An 11,449-nucleotide genomic window follows, 5' to 3' on the forward strand; every position below is an offset into this window, starting at 1 on the left:
CGTACACACAGAAGTATCATAGTGAGACGTACAAAAATTCCCTGGGCTCACGAATTATTAGAATCCACATTTTGATGTAAAAAGGAACATTTGCGAAGGTCACAAAATAACCATTCTGGTTTTTAAAACGAAAACTAGATTATAAGGGAAGCTCTCCGACTTTATGATACCCTTGCTAGTGCTGAAATGATGAATCTCAACCGGAAATTTGACTGTAATTAGCTCCTCGAGGTTTGATAGTTAAATGAAATTTGAGTGACTAGCTCCTTGTACTTCTAGTTATGAACTTCTAATACTAAGCAAAGGAAACTGGTTTATCTAGAGAGTTTTCTTTCGTCCTTTTATAATCCTCAACTCGCCGAGCGACCCCCTGTGTTGAAGTGTCTCGGCTGGTCCGGCGCCTCCCGCCAATGTCGCCAGTGCTGTATTGTTATGCCTTGTCAATCACGGCTTAGGATTGTAAATTCCAGTGTTTTCGCGCGTAGAATTCAAACAAAAATATATTCTGGCAACACCGTCAAGAGACGAGTTTCAGCGCCATCTAGTATTTTTTTCTCGAAACACGAAATTATTTACTTCCACCTTAAGTCGCCCCAAGGTTGTAAAACAAGGTTCACAAGGTAGTGAGTGTTGTGTGTTAGGGGAGTCTCCAAAAAAGAGTAGCATAAACCACTAAAAAGGGCAAGAATTTACTATTCCAAAACTAGTGAAATGTGATATTGAAATGAAAAAAAAAATTAAAATTATTTGACTGTTAATAAGATTGTGATATATGCCAACCAAATAAAGGGCGACCCATTCCTAATAACAAAATCAGTATAAAAACTTTCAATTTATTGTGACTAGTCCCTTGAATCAAATAAAACAATTTACTGTTGAAATATGAAAAATGTCATTTTATACAGATATTAGCTCAATTATTTTAGAAGTCCAGTGCATTAAAAAAAAATTACATAAATTAAATCAGAATTTCCATATTTATAATTGCCAGGTGTCTTAGATTAAATTTTAGATTCTCGAACACATAGTGGTTGATCCCTGTACTGCCTATTGCCGCGATGGCTGCCATGCACATTCACTAATGTAAAAATAGCTTTGCACGAAGTTGGATAGTTTGATGACAATTTTCCATTAGAGGAGTATTTTAATTGAGAAAACAGACTTTCGACTGAGCTCCCGTTGATTCGAATAGGCGAAAGAAAGTTTTTTGGGTAAAGTTTAAAAAAATCTTTCACAAATCCTTTTTAACCAAAAACTGACACTCTTAACAAGTCCCAAGTTTGCCAAGAAAGAAAAACTTCTTGTCTTGTGTTGTTTAAATTGATTTCTGGATTTTCTGTTAATATTTCTACAGCCCATTTTTCAAAGTAATTTTAACCCTCTCTGATAGATTTCATTACACTAGAATCTTCACAATTAATCCTCATATGTGATAAACATCCATTTTCAAAAAGTTGATTACAAGCTAGGAGATATTTATAGGCTTCAAGGGCACTTTGTTTACTTTCTGTAGAACCAACCGATCCATTGGCGTATCCAAAAAGTTCGCGCAAAACATCCTCTTGTTGCATTACTTTGGATGGGGAAACGTTTAGTCTGGTCCGTCAGTCTCGTATTAGGTAACTATCTAGTAAATAGCGAGCTCTTCGTAATTGACCATTTTTTACTCTTTCCTTATCTCTCTCTGAAACTTCTTCCAAATGGCGCCATCCAAATTGTGTGCCATTACGTGAAAACGCTTTAGGGCCATCATTTCTAGAAGCGAACAGCTGACCAATCATATTTTTTAATTGATGTGAGGGACAAATGATCCAATATATATACAGGGTGATTCAGAGATGTATGCGTTCCTTGCAACAGTAGATTCCTTGCAAAATTTGGAGTCGAATTTTCCTGAGCGGTTTTGGTCTAAACCGAACCGTTACAGAGTTACAAGCCCTTAAACTCCGGGCCCATTTGGGCCCTAATACCCCCTTCAGACGGTTCGTAAAATCTTGGTCTAATAGGAAAGCTTGTTTAATACTCTTGTTACTTTTGAAAAAAAAACAAACAAACAGGTCGTAAAGCGATTTTGGTTAAACGAAATTCAGGTTTTCTGAAGAAACATGCGATATCTAACATTGCCCCTTACTATCTTTCTCAAGCAAGCGTTTAGTTTTAACGTGTCGTCTGAAGAGGGTATTAAACAAGAAGTGAAGAAAGAAGTTTAAAATGAGATATTATCGGTGATTGCCAATTTGAGAAGTTCTTAATTTCAAATTCACATTTTTGCCTCCAAGCTTCGGCTAGAGCTTTCCACCCTCTTCAGACGACGCATAAAAAGTACTTTCAATAATGTTTTTTGGATATTTCTTTATTTCGATGTAACAAACGAATTAAATTGAAACAAAAGAATTAAATTGCAAAAAAAGGTCTTCAACGACTTATGAAAGAAGTTGCTCAAAATGAGCACCATTGGCGTTGATGCATGCCTGAGCCCGACGTCTAAAAGACCCTTGCACACTGTTTATCATTTCCGGATGTTCTCGAATGTTCACCGCAGCATGTTGAATGCGCTCCCAAAGAACGTCTCTTGTTGGCACTGGTAGTAAACCATGGCTTTCATGGTTCCCCACAAGAAAAAATCCAGTGGATTTAAATCTGGAGAACGGGGAGGCCACAGCACTGGTCCAGCGCGTCCTATCCATCTTCCTGGGTATTGTTCGTTTAGAAATTCCCGAACCGCACGACTGTAGTGCGCGGGAGCACCATCCTGCAGGATCCACATGCGTGCTCGGGTAGCCAAAGGGACGTCTTCCAATAGTAAAGGTAGATCTTGACGAAGAAATTCCAAATACGCTTCACCAGTTAAACGTGGTGGAAGCATAAACGGACCAACAAGATGGTTGCCAACAAGTCCGGCCCAGACATTTATGGAAAACTGGTGCTGATGACTTCCTTCTCGAGTTAGATGAGGGTTTTCTGCAGTCCAGTAGTGCAAATTGTGAAGGTTTATTATGCCTGTTCTGGAAAAATTCGCTTAATCCATGGAAAGAATGCTTGACAATTAGTAAACGAGACGTTGGTTTCGTTTACTAATTGGTGAAAATACAAATTTCCCATGGCGTAGATTACGGATTTAGAGGACTCTCAAACGCAATGAAATAGGCCAGTTATTTTTTATTGCAATTTTTCCTTATGAATCCGGTTTCTATTAGACCAAAATACCTATTAAAAGTCATTTTGGGCTTATTTTGAAGTATTTAAACGCCTTTAGTTTCCCTGCTGAAGCAGTGAAAATTTATTTGTACTCGATAAATTATTCTGAATAGATAGAACTTATTAAAGTCCGCAATGGCGAACCGAGCATTTAATAACTTTACGAATAACGAATACGCGGACATGCATTTGTTGTTAGGGGAATGTCGTGGTAACGCGAACGAAGCTGCGCTAAGGTACGCTGGACGATTTCCTAGGAGACGAGCACCAGACCCTCGCACGTTCCTCAATGTTGATCGACGATTACGGGAAACTGGCGCGGTTAATCGTGGCCTAGGCGTTAGGGATCGCGGTATTGTTCGTGATCGCCAAGAAGACGAGATAATAAACTACGTCATTGAGGACCCAACGGTAAACACCCGGCAAATCGCTCATTTCACGGGTATACCAAAATCCCGCGTCTGGAGAGTTATTAGATCGAACGGACTAAGGCCTTATCATTACCAGCGAGTTCAGGAGTTAACACCAAATGACTATCCACAGCGAGTTAATTTCAGCCGTTGGTTATTACAACGCGACGCAATCGATCCGAACTTCCTGTCAAGCATTCTCTCCATGGATGAAGCGAATTTTTCCAGAACAGGCATAATAAACCTTCACAATTTGCACTACTGGACTGCAGAAAACCCTCATCTAACTCGAGAAGGAAGTCATCAGCACCAGTTTTCCATAAATGTCTGGGCCGGACTTGTTGGCAACCATCTTGTTGGTCCGTTTATGCTTCCACCACGTTTAACTGGTGAAGCGTATTTGGAATTTCTTCGTCAAGATCTACCTTTACTATTGGAAGACGTCCCTTTGGCTACCCGAGCACGCATGTGGATCCTGCAGGATGGTGCTCCCGCGCACTACAGTCGTGCGGTTCGGGAATTTCTAAACGAACAATACCCAGGAAGATGGATAGGACGCGCTGGACCAGTGCTTTGGCCTCCCCGTTCTCCAGATTTAAATCCACTGGATTTTTTTCTTGTGGGGAACCATGAAAGCCATGGTTTACTTTTCACCAGTGCCAACAAGAGACGTTCTTTGGGAGCGCATTCAACATGCTGCGGTGAACATTCGAGAACATGCGGAAATGATAAACAGTGTGCAAGGGTCTTTTAGACGTCGGGCTCAGGCATGCATCAACGCCAATGGTGCTCATTTTGAGCAACTTCTTTCATAAGTCGTTGAAGACCTTTTGTTGCAATTTAATTCTTTTGTTTCAATTTAATTCGTTTGTTACATCGAAATAAAGAAATATCCAAAAAACATTTATTGAAAGTACTTTTTATGCGTCGTCTGAAGAGGGTGGAAAGCTCTAGCGGAAGCTTGGAGGCAAAAATGTGAATTTGAAATTAAGAACTTCTCAAATTGGCAATCACCGATAATAGCTCATTTTAAACTTCTTTCTTCACCTCTTGTTTAATACCCTCTTCAGACGACACGTTAAAACTAAACGCTTGCTTGAGAAAGATAGTAAGGGGCAATGTTAGATATAGCATGTTTCTTCAGAAAACCTGAATTTCGTTTAACCAAAATCGCTTTACGACGTGTTTGTTTGTATTTTTTTTCAAAAGTAACAAGAGTATTAAACAAGCTTTCTTATTAGACCAAGATTTTACGAACCGTCTGAAGGGGGTATTAGGGCCCAAATGGGCCCGGAGTTTAAGGGCTTGTAACTCTGTAACGTTTCGGTTTAGACCAAAACCGCTCAGGAAAATCCTACTCCAAATTTTGCAAGGAATCTACTGTTGCAAGGAACGCATACATCTCTGAATCACCCTCCAAATGCTCCATTAACACCCATAGTTAGTTTCATTAATGCCAAATTTTCACTAGCTCCGTCGCAGACCAATCCCAAGGTTTTGAAACCGTATGCATGCAAAGCTTCAATACTTTGATAAAGACAGGCTACTAGTAGTTTTTGTTGGAAAGGGAAACTTGATGCGAAGTAAGGGCCAATAACATCATATCCTGATGTCATATCCCGCCATAGGAATTGAAGGACATACTGTGCTGGTGCTATTGTTCTCTGAGTAGTTTTGTAGATATCAGTCAGCTGTGGGTAGTCTTCTTCGTCCATTGCATAGCCAACAAATTCATGGGATTTCGAATTCCATTTGACTTTGTCAATGACCTTTACCTCATCAAATACTAATATACCCAGTTGTACCTTTTCTTCTTTCCAACTATTATACTTAATTTCTTGTTCAGCTAGGTATTTTTCAACCACTCCTGGAGGATGGTAAAATTTCTTTGTTTTATCTCTTAGAGTTGATTCGCTAGGGAGGTTGAGGATTTTGAAACCTCTCAATGCTCTGTAAGCAGCCTTGCTTCTGCTAGCTACAGCTAGAGCGATTCTCAGAGTGATCGAAGACCATTGCCCTCTTTTCTTACTGTTCAATGATTTTGCCTGATCGGAAAGAAATTCAGTTTGGTCTTGGATATGTTTTAATTCAGATTCACGCTCCCAGGAAGCTTTAAGTAAGCTTTTACTGAATCCACTGGTGGTATTCAGAGTTTCTTCTAGATCCTCGCTGTAGCTATCATTTATTTTGGAAATTATTTCAGATAGTTGTTTTGAATCAGAACATCTCAAGTCAAGTTGTCTCTTTTCAATCTCTTGGCTTAGTATTGCAATTTTACGCCTCATCATAAATCTGGCCTTTGGAACTCTAGAGTTACGTTTTTTTTAACTGCTAGGCGTTAAGAATTTAACAAGAAAATTGCTGCGAATACACTGTCTTTTAAAAATTCTTGTTGGGGTTTCTTCAGCTTTTCTCTTCTTGGCTCTATATATTTAATTGGTCAATACTGCACAAAATTTGCATTGTTTACTTTTAATTTTGGGTTTTTCCTCAAGTCCTTTATCGCCCTGACTGTAGAAAATCTCACACCTTATTGACTGGTATCGAGTATGAGGATACTTATAAGACACTAAACTTTTAGGTAAAGTACAGGTTGCATACTTGACTTTAGTTTCATTCACACCAGGACAAAAAACATGGCCTAAGTAACCACTAATCATAAGTAAAACATTTCGTATGCTTTTTTCTTCAAGTATCTTATAGTCATTTTTAAGTTCAATTATTTTCATTGGTTTGAAAATAACGTACAAATAACATAGTCCATCTTCATGCGCGACTAACTCAATCGGATCTTGATAGTAATGAGAATTTATCAAACCAATATTTTTCATCCTTTTAATGGATAATAGTCCCGTTTTGTTATGGCATTCTTTAATCTGTAATTACAATTATGGAAAAGACTATTATTTTCTTAACTTTCTATTAATAATATATAATATATAACTTATACCTCATATTGTAATTCGGAGGAAAAATCTTTTTCCACAATTTGCCGTACTTCCTCTATAAACGGTGCAAGCGGCTTAAGTTGACCAGTCCGAGTGTACAAATCAAATACTGGTATTTGTACGGTGTTCGCAGATTTATTTAACTTCGTTAAATTTGATTTAATTGCAAAATTAATTTCTTCTAATTCCACATAACATTGAGTAGAAGAATCTTTCAATGGTTTACTAGCATCAACCTTTGTTTTTGTACAAGTATCGCGAGGTTTTGCTTCTTTTAAAATATTGCAATTTACTGATTTGTGTTTTATTTTTGGCCTATTCATTAAATAAAAATTACACTGAGTGGCTGCATCACTAACTTTACTTAAATCCGAAATAACACCACTGGTAGACGCCATCTTTAACCGAACCAGCCGCGAAAAGATGCTCGAGCTTTTAAACTTGGTTTTCCGTGTCTGCCGCTAGGTAGCGTAATTTTAACCATCGAGGAGACACACCGAGGGAGGGGTAGGGGAGAAAATATTTCCTCTCTTAAAGGACTTGCATGCACAAAGGGCTCTACGGGACACTGTAAACTTCTGCTCATTTTCTTCTGCTATTATATAATCAAAAGACATCCCCGTATCTCTAATATAACCAGAGTTATGAGCCTCCAAAGTAGTGTAATAATTTGGTGGGAATATTCACGAACATTTTGCTCAATTACTCGGCCCCTAATTGACGAAATCCCAAGTTTATAGTATTGTTGGATTGGGGACAAATAGGACTATAACATACTATAAGGACATCCCCCTATCTCTAATATAACCAGAGTTATGAGCGGCCAAAGTTTAGTGTAATGTTAATCCTATGGAGGGTATTTTTACAAACTTTGTGCTTAATTTCCCGGCCTCTGTTTGACGCAAATTTCCCCGATTTCCCTGAATTTTACTAAATTTTCGAAATTACCCTTAATTTTCGCCGAGGTTTTGTCAACTATTTATTTCCCTGATTTTACCAGGTTTTCCAGGTTTGTATGAACCCTGAACACGTATTTAAAACTAAGGCCCAGAGGTCCGTGCACTCGAGCTAAAAAAACTCGCGGATATTTATAATCCTTTTTTTCTTTGTCACTTGTCAGCACGCGCAAAGCTAGGTTACATAGAGACCTAGCTTTGCGCGTGCTGACAACCGATGTTGTAACATAGTATATACAGATAAGCTGTCGTTCGAGATAGGGAGTTGCCTATCCTATAGCGTGAAAACATATTTCAATCTCACGCGTATCCTTTATCCATGCCTATCTATATGGCGTACATTATAGGCATGGATAAAGGATATAGTAGTACGTCACACCCTTCCAAGTCTTACCCCTGTTCTGGTAACCATATTGAGTACATGGTCTCAGCTTCATTCCTGCTTTACACATACCAGTATGGCAGCGTCAATTATGTCACGAGACTCAACTCCTCCTCCAACTGAAAGCTCTCTATGGGACCTAGTGCATTAGGTCTGATTGGTTCCTGCCTTTGATTTCTTTTTGGAGAAATTTTAAATTTCCCGACTTTGTACCCCACGGTCCCCACCTCTTGCCTTAACACTAAGCCTCCTTTGACAGCAGCGCCTCACCAGGCCTCCCTCGCTTTACCTCCTCGAATCTATGACCTACCTCACTCACTTCATGACAAGCTCCAGTTTGTAACCAGTGACAAACTTATGGTGAACATATCTCATGAACTTATGGTAATATGGTATGTCTATATTGTCTAGGAACCCTATTCTAGATTTTCTAAGTCAAAATTTAGAAGTTGATTTGAAATTCCGAAGACACGGTTTTCAAAATCCCGAAACGAAAGAGCGCGCGTTTGGGAAATACTGGTGTATCCTTATTTGACGCATGCGTCGTGGTACATTTTTCATTATTTTTAATATGATTGGTCAAAATGTACATAACATTTTATCCGGTGGTGCTCGTATATCGTAATGCTGAATGCGTTTTGAACGTGACGTGATTACTTAAGGGTTGCATTTTGTTTTGTTTGCTCTTTCCGTTCTGTCATGTAGCGAAGATTTACAACGAAACGTTCTTTATATCTAGTCTCTGATTTGCCAATATCGACCGCCTTTGAATAAGATGATCTCTACGTCTTTCTAGTGCATCTCGCATAGCGTTGACTTTTTCTGAAATGAACCAAAGACATATGGTTCAACCAATTACATTAAACAGAATTGAAGTGATCACAAATCAATAAGATCTATCACAACTACTCATATAACTGTAAGTCTCTCGCATAATACCTCCATACTAGGGGAAGTAGCAATACCAAAAACGTATTGATGTAAGAAGAACATTGAATCAAAGAGAGTATAGAGGAGGAGTGGAAAGTGGGGCAAAACTTGTAGCCATTTTTTATCGCCCATCTTCAGAGCGCAGTAACGAGGAGTTTCCGTTTAGAACGATAACCTGACGCGACGGCAGACCAATCAAAATCGGGCAAGCCCGAAACTCTCTCGTACCTCTAGTTATATTTAGTGGCAACATGAATTTTAGGCTTGTGGAGCGGAGGAGCTTCCACTCCTCCCCTTTAATATCTCTGGTTGAATATAGCAAATTCCCTAACCGTCCTCGACTACTTTGAATGTTTCCATGGGAGTGGCTTATAATTTCAAAACCCGAGCTTGCCATCTATCGGCCATATTCTCTTATATTTTGGGATAAAAAGGTGGTTAAGTAAATAATATTTTAACACAAAGCTAGAAAAACGACATACCTAAAGAAAGATCAATTAAATAAATACATTCGTAACTTTAAAAACTTAATTCCACTAAATTAAAGGGGAAAAAATGAATGACAAATTTAAGGTAAAAATACGAGCTTTCAATATCTTACAGCATTAACTTCTATATAACCCATACCCTAAAGCCCAAGATTAACCAATCAGTTTCATGCATCTGTTAAATTATCAGGTAAGGATTATAAGTATAAAAATACTAACCTAAAGATTCTTTTACCTTGGTGGTGTACATCTTAAGATGCTTCTCCAGCTTCTTCACTTGCTCAGAGAGGCTATCGTTCTTTTCACGTAAATCCTATTACGTTAAGGAGAAATAATCAAGCATGGTATGAAGTTGTCAAAAGTAGAGCATAACATAAGTATTAACTTACATTGTTTTCATCAGTTAAACGATTGATTTCTTGTTGTAGAGTGGCTTCAGTTTGAGCTTGGGGTGGCCCCTTCAAGTTCTAAAAAAAAAACCGTTTTTAAGAAAAACAAATCGTAATATAGAATATTATGCATAACTAACTTGGCTTATCAGTTTTTGTTGCCTTTCATTATCTTCTTGCAGCCTTGAAATTTCCGCTCTTAAATCCTTAGCTAAACCATTTTTGCTCAACTTTTCGCCTTCCAGTTCACTCTCAAGATGACGTATTAGGCGTTTTTGGGATTCGAAAGCCACCAGAAGCTCGCCATCTTCATTTAAGTCTCCCTTCAGAATGGAATGATATATATCGCTTTAAAATGAGACAAGGCTATATCATATTAATAAAAACTTACTTTGTTCGCGTAAGCTTCTTCAAAAACGTTCTTTATATCTAGTCTCTGATTTGCCAATATCGACCGCCTTTGAATAAGATGATCTCTACGTCATTCTAGTGCATCTCGCATAGCGTTGACTTTTTCTGAAATGAACCAAAGACATATGGTTCAACCAATTACATTAAACAGAATTGAAGTGATCACAAATCAATAAGATCTATCACAACTACTCATATAACTGTAAGTCTCTCGCATAATACCTACATACTAGGGGAAGTAGCAATACCAAAAACGTACTGATGTAAGAAGAACATTGAATCAAAGAGAGTATAGGGGAGGAGTGGAAAGTGGGGCAAAACTTGTAGCCATTTTTTATCGCCCATCTTCAGAGCGCAGTAACGAGGAGTTTCCGTTTATAACGATAACCTGACGCGATGGCAGACCAATCAAAGCCAGAAACTCTCTCGTACCTCTAGTTATATTTAGTGGCAACATGTATTTTAGGCTTGTGGAGCGGAGGAGCTTCCACTCCTCCCCTTTTTACCTCTCCGTGTGACGTAGTCCAGGAGAGGTTCTGTAACGGCCGTGTCTGTCTGTCTGTGTGTGTGTGTGTGGGGGGGTGTGGTTGTGTGTGTCCGTCTGTCCGTTGTTACACCCACGTGACCGCGTTCGCAGTTTGCGTATCGGAGCAAACGTGTTCCCAATTTCCGGACCGCATTGACAGTTCACAGAAATTTGTATTTCTCTCCGTTGGCTACTCTATACCTGAGTTCTCACACCACCATGTTTGGTCTTCGTCCATCCCATATGAAGACCAGTCTGGTACTTTTCTGGCTTCCACCACCACCATCTTCTATTCTTTGTCAATCCCACATTGACAATAGTCTGCACTTACACTGGCTTCTAACACCATCATCCACTGGTCTTCCGTCTATTCCACATAGACACCAATCTGTATCATTGGCTTCTAACACCACCATCCACTGGTCTTCCGCCTATTTCACATAGACACCAATCTGTATCATTGGCTTCTACTCCATTATCATCGTTTGGTTTTAGGATATACGCGGCGATCAGCTAGGGTTACGAGAAACGTCTAGCCTCCCTAAGGTGGGATCGGCCACCAAAGGTTTTCGCAATTGCGCTTTTTCCTTACTATTATAATGGAAACGAATCGTATATATACCCCAAAATTTGAAGAAAGTGGGCAAGAGGGGTACCCTTCACTTTAAACGTCAATATTAGTAAAGTTTGAGATGATAATAGGTATAACGTTATTTTAAACGATTTAACTATTATTAATGTTAATTATTGAAGATTAAAATAATTAAAAATAATTATATTTATTTAAATATTAAAGATAATCTTGTTTCTC

This window comes from Phalangium opilio, unplaced genomic scaffold (genome assembly GCF_054372755.1).
Source record: "Phalangium opilio isolate 3A_F unplaced genomic scaffold, DU_Popi_V2 ptg000037l_1, whole genome shotgun sequence".
Lineage (NCBI taxonomy): Eukaryota > Metazoa > Arthropoda > Arachnida > Opiliones > Phalangiidae > Phalangium > Phalangium opilio.